The 17915-nt window shown below is 38.4% G+C and overlaps 1 pseudogene; it reads left to right on the plus strand.

Moving 5' to 3' along the window:
- The first annotated feature begins 12657 nt into the window (after positions 1–12657).
- On the plus strand, positions 12658–15974 carry LOC109680351 (olfactory receptor 10AG1-like; annotated as a pseudogene).
- Positions 15975–17915: the final 1941 nt, after the last annotated feature.

Below are 17915 nucleotides of genomic sequence, written 5' to 3' on the forward strand. Positions count from 1 at the left end.
GTAAGAGGGTTCCTTTTTCCCCACATCCTCGCCAACACCTGTTGTTGGTGGTGTTGCTGATGATGGCTATTCTAACAGGGGTGAGGTGGAATCTTAGCGTGGTTTTAATTTGCACTTCCTTTATTGCTAGAGATGGTGAGCATTTTTTCATGTGTTTTCTGGCCATTTGAATTTCTTCTTTTGAGAAAGTTCTGTTTAGTTCACATGCCCATTTCTTTATTGGTTCATTAGTTTTGGGAGAATTTAGTTTTTTAAGTTCCCTGTATATTCTGGTTATCAGTCCTTTGTCTGATGTATAATTGGCAAATATTTTCTCCCACTCTGTGGGTGTTCTCTTCAGTTTAGAGACCATTTCTTTTGATGAACAGAAGCTTTTTAGTTTTATGAGGTCCCATTTATCTATGCTATCTCTTAGTTGCTGTGCTGCTGGGGTTTCATTGAGAAAGTTCTTACCTATACCTACTAACTCCAGAGTAATAAATATAAAAGACCAAAAATCGTATGTTCTCCCTCATATGTGGACATTAGATCAAGGGCAAACACAACAAGGGGATTGGACTATGAGCACATGATAAAAGTGAGAGCACACAAGGGAGGGGTGAGGATAGGTAAGACACCTAAAAAACTAGCTAGCATTTGTTGCCCTTAATGCAGAGAAACTAAAGCAGATACCTTAAAGCAACTGAGGCAATAGGAAAAGGGGACCAGGAACTAGAGAAAAGGTTAGATCAAAAAGAATTAACCTAGAAGGTAACACCCACGCACAGGAAATCAATGTGAGTCAATGCCCTGTATAGCTATCCTTATCTCAACCAGCAAAACCCCTTGTTCCTTCCTATTATTGCTTATACTCTCTCTACAACAAAATTAGAGATAAGGGCAAAATAGTTTCTGCTGGGTATTGAGGGGGGGAGCAGGAGGGGGTGGAGTGGGTGGTAAGGGAGGGGGTGGGGGCAGGGGGGAGAAATGAACCAAGCTTTGTATGCACATATGAATAATAAAAGAAAAATGAAAAAAAAATGTTCTTAGAAGCACTATGCATTTAGAATAACCCAAAGTGCAATAAATAGAATAGCAAATCTGAAAAAAAAAAAAAGAAAAGCACCTTGGCTCTTTCACCACTGACCCAGATTCTTATGTTAATGAGTTCCAATATTTGGCTCAATCCTGTGACCTTACTCGGCATGACATCTATCTCATTCTTCCCTCCACCCTCCTTCCAGAGGAGAGACTCAGGGTCTGGGACATGGCTAGGGCACATGAAGATGAGATCCATTGCACCACCCCCGCCCATCCTGTAGGGGCCACATCCCTACTGAGGAGCCTCATTGGAATTACCAAACCAGTGACAGAACGCTTAGGCTTAGGGATCAGATGGTTACCTGTTTAGTGGCAGGACTAAAAAAGGTGGCCCGAAAAGTTGTTAATTTTGATAAAATCAGAGAAATTCAACAAGAAAAAGAGGAAAATCCAGCTAGTTTCTTGTCCTGGGTCACAGAGGCGCTGCAACGCCGTACAAAAGTTGACCCTGAAACTCAGCACGGGACAATCATTCTTGTGACCCACTTTATTTCCCAGTCAGCCCCAGATATCAAAAGAAAATTTAAAAGGCTGGAAAATGGCCCTCAGACTCCACAGGCTGAAATTTTAAATGCAGCCTTCAAGGTCTATAATTACCGAGAATAACAAATGGCTGAGAAGGAGAGGAGAGATAACGCTAAATTCCAGATGTTGGTACAAGCCCTCCGACAAAGGCCTCTGACCTCTAACTTCTGAGGCCAAGAAAAATCCTGAACACCTCCTGTCTCATGTTTTCAGTGTGGGGACACAGGACCTGTGCATGTCCTAAACCACGCGGCCTGCTGGGGCCACGTCCTAAGTGCAAAGAGGAGGGTCACTGGGTGATGGACTGCCTCTCTATCCCTCAATGCGAAGGATCTAAGCCCTCCCACCATCCCTCCTCCCTAACTGATCTTTTAGGACTGGTGACTGTGGCTGATGACTGATGGAGCCCAGGACTCCCAGGCCCGACAACCATAACCTCATGGGAGCCCAGGGTAACTGCCCTCATCAAAGGTAGGCCGATCTCTCTCCTCATAAATAGTGGCATGACTTTTTCTGCCTTGCTGGAGTTCTGGGGACCTGCTAAGCCTTCTTTAACTTCCATAGTCAGGGTAGAGGGAAATCTTAGCCAGCCCTTAATGTCTTTTCCTTTAACATGCATACTGGGAGATACACTTTTTACTCACTCCTTCCTAGTCCTCCCTAATTGCCCCACCCCACTCTTGGGAAGGGACATTTTGCCAAAATTCCAGGCCACTCTCACCTTACATCCACCCCCTCTTAAGCCATGACCCATTAACCCCTTGTCTCCATCTTCACAGCCCCTCCTTGCCATTATGGGTACCCTGCTTCCACAAGCCCCTCCTGACCCCTTGCCCTTATCTGCTACACTGGTGTATCCCACTGTGTAGGACCTCCAGAACCCTGCAGTCACTACACATCATGAGCCAATTGTTATTACTCTCGAGGACCCCTCTGTTTTCCCAAACCAACCTCAATATCACATTTCTCTAATCCACTTACAGGGATTAAAGCCTATCATCTCAGAGCTTCTTGCTATGGGCCTGCTTCCCCCAACCCACTCCCCCTACAACACTCCTATTCTGCCTGTAAAAAAGCCCAATTGGTCTTACTGGTTGGTGCAGGACCTTCGCTTAATAAACACAGCAGTGACTCCTATACACCTGGTGGTGCTCAACTCCTACACTCTCCTGTCTCTCATCCCCAGTACCACCACCCACTTTACAGTCCTGTACCTAAAAGATGCTTTCTGCACTATCCCTGTCCACCCACAATCTCAAAACCTCTTTGCCTTCACCTCGACTGATCCAGATTCTCATACTTCACAACAATTAACCTGAACTCTTCTGCCTCAGGGGTTCTGGGATAATCCCCACCTCTTTGGCCAACCTCTGGCTAGGGACCTCCTTATCCTCCATCACTCCCTGAGTAAACTCCTCCAGTATGTAGATGACCTTCTGCTCTGCAGCCCCTCACTCAAGGACATCCAACAACACACTGACCTCCTGTTTAATTTTCTGGAAAAAAAGGGATACTGGATGTCCCCCAATAAGGCTCAATTGTCTCTCACCCAAGTGACTTACCTGAGCCTGACTATTTCCCCTACTCATAGGGCTATCATCATAGATCATAAGGCCTTATTAGTCTCTCTTCCTGTCCCCACCACCAAGGCTGAAATTCTCTCCTTCCTCAGCCTGGTTCGCTATCTCAGAGCCTGGGTGCCCAACTTCAGTCTAATGGTGAAGCCTCTATATGAGACATCCAGGGGTCCCATCCAAGAGCCCCTGGACCCCTCTTGGCCTGTGTCAGGTCATTTAAAACCCTCTTACAAGCCCTGTTCCAAGCCCTGGTGTTTTGCCTGCAGGACCTCACTTGTCCCTTTTTCCTTTACTTTTTGAGAGTCAGGGGTTTGCCCTAGGAGTTTTGGAACACAACATAGGGCCCTCCTTTGCTCCAGTAGCATACCTCTCCAAACAGTTAGACCCTACAACCACGGGATGGGCCCCATGCTCACCCCATAGCCTCTCAGAACTCCTCACATATAAGGGACTTTACTCCATGCTCCCCTCCCATATCCTATCCCTGTAGGTGTGGCCTTCATTGAGGATCCCACCCTACCTTTCATCTCATGTCCCCCACTTAACCCAGCCATTCTTGTTCCTTTCTCTTCAACACCCCTTGTTCACTCCTGCCCCAAGATTCTTGAAGAACTCCTCCCCTGCCCAAACCATATTCAGGAGGGCACCCTTTCTCAGACTGACTACACTTAGTTCATTGATGGCAGCTCCTTCATTCACAATGGACAGCGAAGAGCTGGATACACTATCGTGTCTGATTCCACCATCATTGAGGCATGCCCTCTCCCTTTGGGTACTACTTGCCAAAAGGCAGAATTGTCTGCCCTGGCCAGAGCTCTGACCCTGGCAAAAGACAAAACTGTCAGCATTTACACTGACTCTAAGTATGCATTTCACACTTTATTGTCCCACTCTGCTATCTGGAAGGAAAGGTGATTCCTAATTACAAGAGGAACTCCCATTATCAAAGCTGCCTTAATAGCCCAGGTCTTAGAAGCCTCATGCCTTCCTTCCCCGGTAGGCATTACTCATTGAAAAGCCCACCAAACTGACTCTTCCATAATTACCAGAGGAAATAACCAAGCGGACACAGAGGCCAAGCGATCAGCCCTCCAAACTGCACCCCAATTTACCATGTACCCCTTTACCCCAGCTTTCTGTCCCCCTCTCACTAAACTCTCTCTCCCCCTTCTGAAGTTTAAACTCTTCTCTTCTATTTACATAAGATTTTCATCCTAATCTTCATGCTCCTTACACCTTTCTCCACCAATCACTTTTCCCTATCTCCAGGAGACATATAACACCTTAAACAGATTACCCAATCCTGCTCAATTCACCAGCTCACAAACCCCAACTCTAATCTTAGACCCCCTTCCTTTCCTACCCACCAAGCTAGGTGATGCCTCCCTGCCATGGATTGGCAGGTGGACTTCACACATATGCCTCCAGTAAAGAGGATTAAGTACCTCCTGGTATTGGTAGATACCTTCACAGGATGGGTGGAAGCTTTCCCTATGACCAATAAAAAGGCCTCCACAGTAACAACAATTTTGATCACAGACATCATCCCACAGTTTGGTCTCCCAGCCTCCATACAGTCAGACAACCGGCCTGAGTTTGTTTCCTCTATTTTCCAAAAATTGGAACAAGACTTAAATATTCACTGGAGGTTTCACATTCCCTATCACCCCCAATCTTCAGGCAAAGTTGAGAGCTCCAATTGCACACTAAAAAATACTCTCACCAAACTCTCCCTCAATCTCCATGTATACTGGACAAAGGCCTTACCCCTAGTCCTTCTCCGCCTCCGGATTCTCCCATAAAGACCACTCATGCTTAGCCCCTGCGAGCTCCTCTATGACTGTCCACTCCTGCTTATCATGGTTTAGCCAGAATCCCCCAACATTTCCTGCACTCTCCTCAATCCTCTCCTCATTTTTCTTCACTCTCTCCTTTGGTCTCATGCTCATGATCAATTGCCACAGACCTCTGACACCACCAAAATAATTCCCACCTTCCAAATGGGAGATCTGGTTTATCTAAAAAGTACAGCCATACCTGGCCACCTGCAGGAAAAGTAGAGAGGCCCATTTAAGGTCATCCTCACCACACCCATATCTGCTAAGCTAGCAGGATTTCCCTCTTGGGTAAAGGTTCAAAATCTAAAACTGGAAGCCCCACAAAAGACCTATCCATCTCTTCTTACAGGACCAACAAAAATAAAGATCTCCTGCTTCCCCAAGACACTAGAAGATGGAGACACACCCACGGAGACTCCCGGGGCATAAGCAGGATCCCTATGCCTAGGGACCTTGCATCTTGCCTACTCACTCTTTATACTTCTCCCCCTCCCATTCTTTCCTGTCAGTGTGTGCCTATGCTTTTACTCTTTCCTACATACACTCTACTCTGAGATTTTACTTTTCCCACCTCCCAACACAATTAGCAACCCTCTTTTCTCATACCTTCTTTACCCCTGCTTCATAGATTGGGTAGCTGACCTTCATCTCCAAGGTACTCTCTCAGACTTTACTCCTGAGGAAATCTATTCATTTTCCAACATTCTCTTTGCTTTATTGTAAACTGCACCACCTATGTTTTCACTCCATCCCTTTCTGTGGGTAATTCTTGTCCTCGTGCCTTCTCTCCTGAGTATTGGCCTGTGGGTAACTTCTCCCCTTGAGTGGAGATGGCCCCATCACACAGCTCTCTGCTTTGGATACCTCACTCTGTGCACCTTACTCATTGTGCTCTCTTTTTTCTTATGACCTGTACCCTCGTGAGCCCCAAACTCCCCCCTGCCCTTGCACCTCATCTTATTCCTACCAGCATAGGGCTTGCAATGACACAGCTACCCCATGTACAATGTGGGGCAAACCACACTGGACTGCAAGGAGTAAAGGCAGCAATTTGGGTTATATTTGCTTTGGGAATCATGGGCAATAAGTGTGCTGGACTGAGCTCACACATTATGGTATGTCTGATAGAGGAGGAGTCCAGGATCAGGCATACAAGAAGGTCCTCCACACCCAGGTACCTCAGGTTCTTGACAACCTATTCTTTCCCACCAAAAAGCCTCTCAAAATTCCTTTACACATGCTGTCCCTTTCTGAAACCTTTCTCCTCCAGGTCATAAGTACCACTCATCAACTACTCAACCACACCAATCCTACTCTAGCCCATGGTTGTCAGATGCTTCAGCGGACTGGCCCTTCTCTGGTTTTCCCCAGCCCCATAAATATTTCCACACCCCTTACCTTAAACTATTCCTTCACCAAAGGACTCACCACCTCCACTCTTTCCCCAGTTCCCCTCTTCCAGCCAACCCCTCTTTGCCTACAGAGTTCCTCAAGGATAGTTGAGGTAGGCTCCCTGGTGACAAAAAAATGTCACACCACTAGGGTGGCCAAGAAAACCAGAAACAATATCTGCTGCCCACCTCCATTCCCGGGACTCTCTTTCTATGTGGTCAGAGTGTATACCCCTGTTTACCCCAAGCCTGGAAGGGTATTTGCACTCTGGTATTTTTGGTTCCTGACATGGATATTATTACAGAAGATCAGGACCTCCCCATCCCCCTCACCATGTGCATTTGCTCTAAAAGAACAATCCAGGCTATTCCTTTGTTAGCTATCCTGGGTATAATGGCTGCCATGGGAACGGGTGCTGCAGGAATAGGAATGTCTATCCACTACTACACAAAACTCTCTAATCAATTGATTTCAAATGGTAGCCGAGTCTATCCCAACCCTACAAAAACAACTTGACTTCCTAGCCTCAGTTGTACTCCAAAACTGACAAGGCCTTGACTTACTCACTGCAGAGAAGGGTGGTCTCTGCCTATTTTTACAAGAAGAGTGCTGCTTCTATGTTAACCAGTCAGGGGTAGTAAAAAATAAAATTAGGCAACTCCAGGAACAATTAGAAAAATGGAAAAGGGAATTGGAGGAATCTTGGAGTCCTCTAGGGAATAACATTTACAATGGTTCTTCTGGTTAATGCCCATCCTAATGCCATATTTCTTGCTCTCATATTCTTAAGCTTCTTCCATTGTATCATAAGGACGACACAAGGATTTCTTTTAGACCATATGTCTGCTATTGCTAATCAAAATTTAACCAGTTGTACCTCCAGGGATATCAACCTCACCAAAACTGCCCAGAAAACTACTGTGAAGGCTCCATCCAGGACAAAACAGGAGCCCTAGGATCTTGTCCCATACAACACTGCCTGCCAGCAGGATGCAGCTAAAGAGACCAATACTTTTCCCTAATTCCTTATCCTCAGCCCAACTGTCATCATTATTAAAGAAAAAATGGGGGAATGATACAAAAATAATGCCACCATTTTATAAATCAGAGGCCATTTTATCCTCAGGTCTCACCTCTTGGAAAATGGAGCCATTCCCAATAAACAGCCCCGCCCTTTAACAAAATTTCCCCAGCTCCCAGACAATCTCCACCCAAGTTCCACCCCCATCAGGGACCCCTGAGCCTGCGCCAACCCCTTACCCTTCCTCTTCTATAAAAGGCCATGCTTGGCGTGGAGACTCTCTCTTCCTGTGCTATCTTTCCTGGGTCAGCCAGGCAGCTCATGCCTATCATTTAACCCTGCTCTTGGACGTGAGATTTTCTCGTGAGCTTTCTTTGTGAGTGGCGTTTTTCCTAACACCATTCATTTACTTGCGAATGACAAAATTCCATTTCTTAATGAATAAAATTCCATTGTGTATAAGTGCCACATTTTCTTTCTTTTTTCTTTTTCTTTTTTTAAATGTTATTTTATCCCTTTTACATTGACTTACATGTATATATATTATTTGGGCCACCCTGCCCAAACCAGCCTCCTGGCAGAACCTGTTCCACCCTCTTGTTCTCCAATTTTGTTGAACCACATTTTCTTAATCCATTCATCATTAGAGATCTTGCCTGGTATCCATCATGTCCTGCATTTGATGCCCAGCACCAAAAGGAATCCCTCCTCAGGAGATCCCATAGGTACACAATCTGGGTAAAAACAGTTATCATTCTATTAAAATAAATTTTATAGTAGGATATCTGTAGCCTATGAGGCAAGCAGATGCTAGAGAAGGGACCATTGGTACTTCTTGAATCACTTAGGAGTCATTTTGAGGCAGGCTAAAATTAGGGAAAGTTTGGGACTCAGAAACTTAATATTACATATCACATTATCCATGCTGTAGTTCAGGCACCACCTTCAACTGGCCCAGGAACCACCTATGCTTCTTCCCGCTCCTTGATTATTGGATGGAAATCACCCAGTTCCTCACTTCCCATAGGTTAGCAGAAATCTAAAAAGCGTTGGAGAAGAAAAGCACACTCTCTCTCCTTCCAGATTCCACTTGGCCCCACCTTGCAACCTTTTATATTTCCCTTCCTTAGCTGTTAATAAACTCCATTTACACCCACATGTCATGAAATGAATTCTTCCTTGCTGGACACAAAGAATTTGGACGTCTCCAAATCACAGACTTCACATTGATAACAATTTCAGGAGAAATTTTAAAGACAAATGTTTCAGCCACTGGTATTAGAAAACATTGTAATTTTATATTTCCAAATCTCAACCCCTCACATTGGCTAAGCAAATGACCACTCTGAGAGTCCTTGCGGACTCACAAAATGATTTGGAATTGTACTTAAATTTACAGACACAAAACCAGTTGGGTGGAAAATGGAATTCACAACCAGACACACCAACATACATGTTGGGCATGGCTGTCCGCATGGCACCCCTCTGAGCCAGGGGTGTGATCTAGTGTAATTCAGGTGGGGAGTGAGTTCAGGGTTGTAGGCATGACCTTGAGCAATATGCGAATTGTGTGAGTTATGTGGGTAACAATCCCAGAGTTCACAAGAGTGAGGAACAAGTCAGGCTTGAACTAGGAGGTTAGGAATTACCAGTTGCCAGGACTCAAAAAGGGAAACATGGTCAGGTTGCAAACAACATTTTCTGTGTACTTGCTGTGGTGTTGATAGGCTCAGGACTTTGAAAGTGCTGGATGGGCATTTTGATACTGAGATAAAACAAGAAACCACACAATCCTCTCTGGTCTAACTTGAGGAAGAAAACAAACAAACAAACAAAAAAACTACTCAATGAAAGAGAGGAATCCATTCTCCTTCTCAATGAGGAAGAAATATTAACTGTTTTTGCTGTCTCTTTCTCTCTTTAAATTTTTGTAGTTTTTATTTTCTTATGGTTTTATCTTCTTTTTTGATTGTTTTGTCTTTCTCTGAACATATTTTATTGTGTTCTCTCACAATATTATTTCTAACAGCTTCACGTCCTATACTTTTCCCCATGTCATTTGGTGCCTCTTATCTTATCCTTTTTCCCATTCCTCTATCTTTTTATTACTTAATTATTAATATCTATACAATAATATTTTAATCCCTAGTTTATTCTGTAAGTATCCTTGTTCCTTTCCCTTATGATCTGATTGAGGTTTATAGTTATTTCTTCCTCAAAACATCTGATTTGTTTTTTAATTGTTTATTTCATCATTCCTTTCTGCTAACTCTCTTCAGTGTGGTAGTGAAAGTGGTATCAAATCTAATAATTGCATAAATTGTAGCACAGAAACAAATATAATATGAAAATTCAGGGAAAAATGATTCCCCTAAAAGCTAATAACATCTCAATAACAAAATACAAACATAGTGATAGCAAAAAGTTTAAAATGCCAAGCAAAGAATTCAACAATTTACTTTTAGAAGTAGTCAGCCAATGACTTTAAATAAGATTTAAAAGATAAATGAAGTAAGGAAACCAATCCAACACCTTGACAAGAAAGTCAGTAATATGGATCAGAAATTTAGCAAAGATCTTGAGGTTCTGAGAATAAAGAAATATTGTAAATGAAAATCTGAAAAAATCAAGCATTGCAACAAGACTAGATAAAGCAGAATAAAGAATATCATGGATTGAAAATACAATCAAAGAAACATTATGCTTAGGCAACAATAAAGAACAGAAATGTTAACAACAATCACCAAAATTTCAGGAACTCACTAAACATGATCAAGAGACCAACCTAAAAAATCATGGAATAGGAGTTAAGCTATAAACCAAAGGCATAGGAAATCTATTAAATGAAATTGTAGCAAAAATTCCCCAAATCTAGGGGAAAATATAGACATTCAATTGTGGATGCATTTAGAAGCCCAAGCATTCATGAGCAGAAAGGAACCTGTCCACCCTCCATTGTAGTTAAAATGCCATAAGCAGAGAACAACAACAAAAAAGGATATTGAAATCTGCAAGACAAGAATACAAATGTATAAAGGCCTACACATCAGAATTACCTCAGACCTCTAAGCAGAAATCCTAAAAGCCACAAAATATGGGACGGTATATTTCAAAGTCTTCATGAGAACAACTGCATGTAGGGCAAAATTGTCCTTCAAAATTGAAGGAGAAATAAAGGCCTTCCAAGACGAGCAAAAGGTAAAGCAATTCATGACCATTAAATGAGCATTGCAAAACTATTTAAAGGAATATGACGTAAAGTAGAGGGAAGAAAGTCACAAAAAAGAGATCTCAACCAGGAAAAATCAAGTCATACAAACAAAATTCCCTAAAATGAAAATGAAATTAAGAGAATCAGTATACTCTCAATAATAATGCCAAATGTAAATGATATCAAACCTCCAATTTAAGAATTAATATTACCTGATTGGATTTTAAAAATAAGAATCCAACTGTTTTTTGTGTGCAAAAAACATACCTGACTAGCAAATACACACATAGACTGAAAGTAAAAGAATGTTTTAATATACCAAGAAAATGAAATCCAAATGCAAGCTGAAGTTTGTGTATTTATATCTGACGGAGTAGAACTCAAACCAAAATTATTTAGAAGAAATACTAATAAAGGGAAGAGCCAGTCAATACAATATAACCTTTGTAAGTATATATTCTAGAGATGTTGGTGAATATGCTCAATTTCATGAAACAGCTATGGGCCATGAAGGGATAGATAGGTTCAGATAAAGTAAAAGTAAAAGAGTTCAATATTCCACACAGACCAAGAGATTAACAAAAGAACTTCAGAGTTAAGGTGCGCCATAGATCAGATGAACTTAACAGCTTCCTACAGAATTTTCAATACAGCAGTTGCATACTATGCACTTCTTAGCTATCAAAAATTTTCCAAAATATATCACTTTTTAGGCCATAGAACTAGTCATAACAAATACTACAAAAGAAAGGATTTCTTTTATCTTAACAGATCATAATGAACTAAAACTAGGTATCAAAAATAGAAGTAACAAAATTATACAAAAACATAAATAATGTAAGTACATTTTTGAATGATAAATCAGTCATTGTTGAAATTTGGCAAGGGGGAGGGGAAATTAAAATACTCCTAGAAATAGGGCTGGCAGAATGGCTTAAGTGTTAGAGCTCCTGTCTAACAAGGCCTGAGGCCCTGAATTCAAACCCTAGTACTGACAAAATAAAATTGAAAGAAAAAAGATTCAGGAAAAAAAATTCCTGGAATAAAATGAAAGTGAAAACCCAGCTTACCAGAATCTGTCATATATAGTAAGGAGAGTTCTAACAGAGAAACTTGTAACAGTGAGTTTATGAAAAAGTCCAAGTTTTCACATGAATAACCATAAAGCACTCCTTAAAGTTTTGGAGAAGCAAGAGCAAGAGAAACCCAAAATTCATAGAACAAATAAACATCAGAGCTGAAACGGATGAAGTAATAATGAAAGAAATTAATGAATCATTGAAATAAGAGTTTTCTTTGAAAGATAAATAAGACTGACAAATGCTTAGTCAGTGTGCCAAATGATGAAGAACACCAGCATTAATAAAATCAGAGGAAAAAAGTGGAGTTTATACATATACCAATGAAATATAGAAAATATTTTGAAAAATCATTCACCAATAAATTATAAAACATAGAATAAATGGATAAATTTCTAGGTACTTGGGAAGTACCAAAAATAAGCTAGCAAAGTACAGAAAACCAGAACAAATCTACAACTAGTAATGATATTGAAGTAACAATGGTTTTCCAACAAAGAAAAACCCAGGAATGGAAAGATTTGCTGCTCATTTCTATCATGTTACAAAAAGAATTAACACCAATTTCCTTAAACTATTACAAAAACTACTACAGAAAGTTGAAAGGGGAGGAACACTTTCAAACTCATTTTACTAAGCCCTGATGCCATATCCAAGTAAGGACACAATAAATAAAGAAAACTGTGGGCCACTTTATTTAGTGAACATATACACAAAATATCACCATCAAAATTCTTACATACTGAATTCAACATCACATTCAAAAGATCATATGCAATGATTAAGTTTTTTCTTCCTACTTGAAATACTGAATGATTCAACATATACAAATCAATAAGCATTGTACAATACATAAATGTAATCAAGGAGAAATTGCATGATAATCTCATTAGATGCAAAGAGAATATCCTTTAGCAGTAATCAAAATTCTTTCATGATAAAAGCCCTACAAAAAGAAATAGAAGGATCATACCTCAACATAAAAAAGAATATATATGGAAAATGATAGCAGCATTATATTGAATGATGAAAAACTGAAAAAATTACCTGTATAATCAGAAATGAGTCAAGGGTGCTACTACTTTTATTCAATATATTTCTTGAAATCAGAGCTAAAGCAACAAGGCAAGAGAAAGAAATACAATGGAACAAATGAGAAAGGAAGTATTCAGATTATCCCTATTTTTGGATGATTGATCTTGCACTTAAAAAGACAAAAGATTTATATGAGAAGACTCTTAAACATGACAAGCAGTTTGGAAAACACTGTTAGTTTCCTAAAAATGTAAACGTACACCTAAATTATAACCCAACAATTCTAGTCCTAAATATTTTTCCAAAAGAAATGAAGACATGTGAAATAAAGAACTTACATCTATGTGTACAAATCATTTCTATTTATAACATCAAAAACCTGGAAACAACCCAAATCTCATCAATGGGTAAGAGAATCAACAAAGTATGGCATATTTATCTACTGGAATTCTGTTTTGTTGTTGATTTGGGATATGTATATATCTATCATCACATAGCATATCAAATAATCCAAGTCTAGTTTGCATATGTAAATGAACAATTGTTTCATTACAGTAGTGAAAGAAATACATATTAGCTTAAGGGCCTTAAATGAAATAGCTACAAATACTTTATTATTTTCTGAGAAATACTAGACATTTAAATATTATCTCCCTGCCAACAGACTCCTCAGTAGTGCGCAAATATATGCAAATAATAGTCTGAACAGAAAGACTAGTCTACGCCAAAATTGCAGTTTGGAAAAATGAACGAGAATAATCACCTAACAGAAGCAGACCTCTGGAAATTAAATTCGTCCACAAGAGAAAATTATCTCCAGGGTGAATGTGATAAATTCTACTTAAGAGCAGTTAGTATTTGAAGCAATCAAAGATATTGTAGATTTAGTGAAACTATCTGAGATCAAGGACTTAAAATCTATAGATTAAATATTAATTATACTCATTTATTCTGAATTATGCAAATTTATCAACGTAAGTTTTAACACTGCTGTTTGGTTAACATATTTAAGAATAGTTCAAATTAATAAAAGATAAAATCATGAAACTGTGTTCGTCATCTGAAAATCAGTGATTCATTTATACAGCTCATATATGTCTTAAATGTTTTAATTATAAAAGGTAAGCATCACTAGATATATGTCAAATAATGCTAGTGACATTAATGATGAAAAAAATTTAGGATGAATTTGAAAACCAATACTAATGCAAAATTTGAAATACAAGATAAAATTCAAACAGTCATCCATATAAATATTGAAATATGACATAATATTTCAGTCATCAATACAGAAAGACAAAAGTGGGAGGTGAGTTAACTATAAGATCCGTACATAGTTGACATGAAAATATAAGGAAGTATATGAATGTTTTCAAAATTGGGGAACAAGCATTAAGAAAATATGAGAGAAATTGTCAAGTAGTGTGGACATCTTTATATTCCAGATTAATGTACGTGCAGGAGCAAGAGAGTTTGTTTTTCAGTCACATTCAAGTGATCTAGCTACTTGTATCTCCACAGTAAATAATACTTGGGTTTAGTTAAAATTATAGTTTAAAAGATTATATTATGTAGGGAAAATAAAGAAAGGTAGTTTCATTTGGCACTAAGGAAATTATATAAAAATGGAGATTCTTCATGGAAAAGAAAGTAAATATGAAAAAAAGGAATTGGTCATATTTGTTGACCATATTAAAGGTTAGTTAATGGTTATACTGTATAGGAAAGGTTAATGGGGAGGTTAAAACAGCATACTGAGGTTATTGTTTTTCTTATTATAAGGGGTGGGAATAGGTGCATACTTCTTGGCATAATAATATACCTATTATTTTTTTCAGAAAAAAAGTTAATTTAAGAAAATTGACTCTCCTTTGGAGTATTGAAGGAAAGAGTTAAAACTCATTTTGAAGAAGAGAAAAATATATCAAGAGAAAGTCTCTGGACACAAAGAAGATGTAATATAATTACAAATGCAGAAGAAAAACCTGTAATAATTCCAATCACAAGGGAAAAATAATGAATTTTTATTTCTCCACAATATACTTGCAAAAATACTTTTCACTACTCGATACCCTTGGTATCATTATAACCAGGTCTAATAAAATATATTGCATCATATTTTTTGAATTGGATTCATTTTAATTGCCTATCAGTCTATTCCTGAAGTTTCAAATCTTATATAGAAAGCTAATGATGGACATAATTTAAGAGATTATATAAGTATATTCATGCGTTCAATTCAGGTAAAATGAGGTCAATGTAATTCCAAAGTGAACAAGTTAACCATCTTTAAATTACAGTGCCTGCAGATGGAGAGCAAATTAGAAAAATCAAATACCACAACAATGATGGAATTCATTCTGTTGGGATTTTCTGATATTTCTCATCTCCAGTGGATTCTTTTTGGGATATTTTTACTCATGTATTTGACTATTCTGATGAGCAATGGCATTATAATACTATTAACAAAAATTGACTCTAATCTTCATACACCTATGTATTTTTTCCTTAGCAATTTTTCATTTTTGGAAGTCTGTTATGTAACAGTCACTATACCAAGAATGCTCATGGATCTTTGTACCCTAAAAGGAAATATTTCTTTGTTTTCTTGTGCTGCACAAATGTGTTTAATTCTTATGCTCACAGGCACTGAGTGCCTTCTTCTGATGGTGATGGCCTATGACTGCTATGTGGCCATTTGTAAACCTCTGAACTATGCTATACTAATGAATCACAAGGTCTGCACACAGCTGGTGCTGCCTCCTGTTGTGATTGGAGAAACATACCAGATTTTCTCTTTGCCTTTTTGTGGGTCTAACAGAATTAATCACTTTGTCTGTGACATCCCTCCAGTGCTCATGCTTGCCTGTGGTGACACATTTGTAAATGAGATAGAAGCCAACATAATTGCAGTAGTTGTTGTAACTGTTCCCTTTCTGTTGATCATGGTCTCCTATGGCAAAATTATTTCCAACATTCTGAAATTCACATCAGCCAGAGGGAGGGCTAAAGCTTTCTCCACTTGCTCATCTCACTTGATAGTCGTAGTCTTATTCTATGGAACAGCCCAAAACAAATCAGTCTGAAGAAATTGGAAAATTGCTGTCTCTTTTCTACACTATTTTTATCCCTACTTTGAATCCCATCATATACACTATGAGGAACAAGGATATCATGTTGGCACTGAAAAAACTAATAACCAAGTTATTTGCATAAGACAAATACTCGAAAACTCAGAAATTATGTCCTTAAAGGTTTGTCCTGTAATTAAAAAATTGATTTGTTCCTATATCCTTTAAGGCTAATATTTAAGCTAACAATCCATATTATGATAAGGGTTCTTTTGTAACAGCATTTAGTTCAGGGCTTTTGTTTAATCATATTATTAATTAAATCAACTGCAAACATATATTTTGAGACCAATCATTCCTTTTATGGTTACCTTTGTTGAGACACTGCCTGAGTATCACAATGAAAGATTAATGTATATCATATAATCAGTATCAATATTCAAAGTTGAATTTCTTTAGCCATCTTATTTCTCCATGCATTATCCTGTTAGATATTGTAGTTCAGTATAGTAAGTCAAAAACAGTCAAAGATGCTAATATAATGCAGTCAGGGGATTAGTTTTTTTCATTTTCCATTTTTGAGGATTATTGTGCTTTTCATTTTGTTTTGTTTGCATTTCACAATTCCACATTTGTCTCTCCCCAGGTTCTTTTAAAAGTACAAATCCTGAGTGTATTTACTCCTCTATATCTCAGATCTCATTGTTGTCTGGTAACCTCTACCATTCCACTGTAGCTTCTGGTCATTTAATATGAAAAGTTTCTTAAATTTTCATTATAAACTCAGCATTCAAGTGACTCAGGCACAAACTAAAGGTCAGTTCCAAGGACAGGGAGAAGTAGAAAGAAACGACATTTCACAAAATTCTTCAGCAATGGCAAAGCCCTACTGACACCATGATTTTAACATTACAGAATTGTGACCAAAAGTTTTGCATTGCTTAAATTTTTCCACAGTTTGCTAATTAGTTAAGAAAGACCTAGCAAAATAATGTGCCATGTCAACCATTCCCTCATTAGGTTTTGTATTTGAATAATGCAAAATAAGTTTTGTCTCCTGCCTGGCAACAGCTGATGTGCAATACCCTTCTTCTTTACTTAGAGCCATTTTGGGTAGTAATTTGACAGTTTTTTATTTACAAAATATAAAATATTTTTTATGTTTTACTTAAATACCGTATCAATAAAATCTATTCTTACACAAATAATGTTGGTAAAGAATATATTCATATATGTACTGTTCCATGTTTTCTAAGAGTTTTACAATGCAAACAAAATAAGATGTGAAGTAAACTGTGACTCAAAATATCCTAAGATACAGTTCATCTATAGCTCTGCTTTCTACTCACTCATGCTAGGCAATGCTTTAGAGCAGCTCCACTGAGGAAATTCTCACTATCTTTTTTTCTTATGTAAGAGAAAAAATGTAGGGCCTTAAATATTAATCCAACTAAAAAAGTGTATGCATCTCTGAAGATTACTGCATCATGGTCAAACACATTTTCATATATACATCTACAGGTGTTGTTATGAAACTTGAAGGAAAATTAAACATGTTCACACCATTTCCTATGTTTGATTGTTTGAAAGGACTTATCAGGATGTACTGTTTATAATCAAAGAATTTTTTTTTTAAGGAAGGAAATGTAATTCAGTGAGATAAAAATTACATGTCAACATTAAGGTTAGAGACACTCAGTATATTCTTAGTCCTCTTTTTTTCTCACATAAAAGACTGCACTCTTCGGTGAAAGCAGATGAATTATGCTAGTAATCTCAATATCTGGAAGGCTCAAAGTGTAAGCGGAGTTAAGGTGGGATATAATCTACCTTGGCTATGTTGCCAAGCCTAGTTGTCAAACTCAACAGTACTGTTACTAACCTATACAGATAAATGTCAGAAATCTCACTGGTCTTAAAAAGAGTTAACAAATTAGGTGTCTAGACATGCCCAGGGATGAATACAGAGCTTTTCCAGGAAATGTTTAAATGAACTCTGCGTCAGTAATGGTAATGAATAAATTCAATACATTAAAATTATTTTTTTCTAATTTTATTTAACAAACAACCTAAAACCTAGAAACAG

Source organism: Castor canadensis, chromosome 1, assembly GCF_047511655.1.
Source record: "Castor canadensis chromosome 1, mCasCan1.hap1v2, whole genome shotgun sequence".
Lineage (NCBI taxonomy): Eukaryota > Metazoa > Chordata > Mammalia > Rodentia > Castoridae > Castor > Castor canadensis.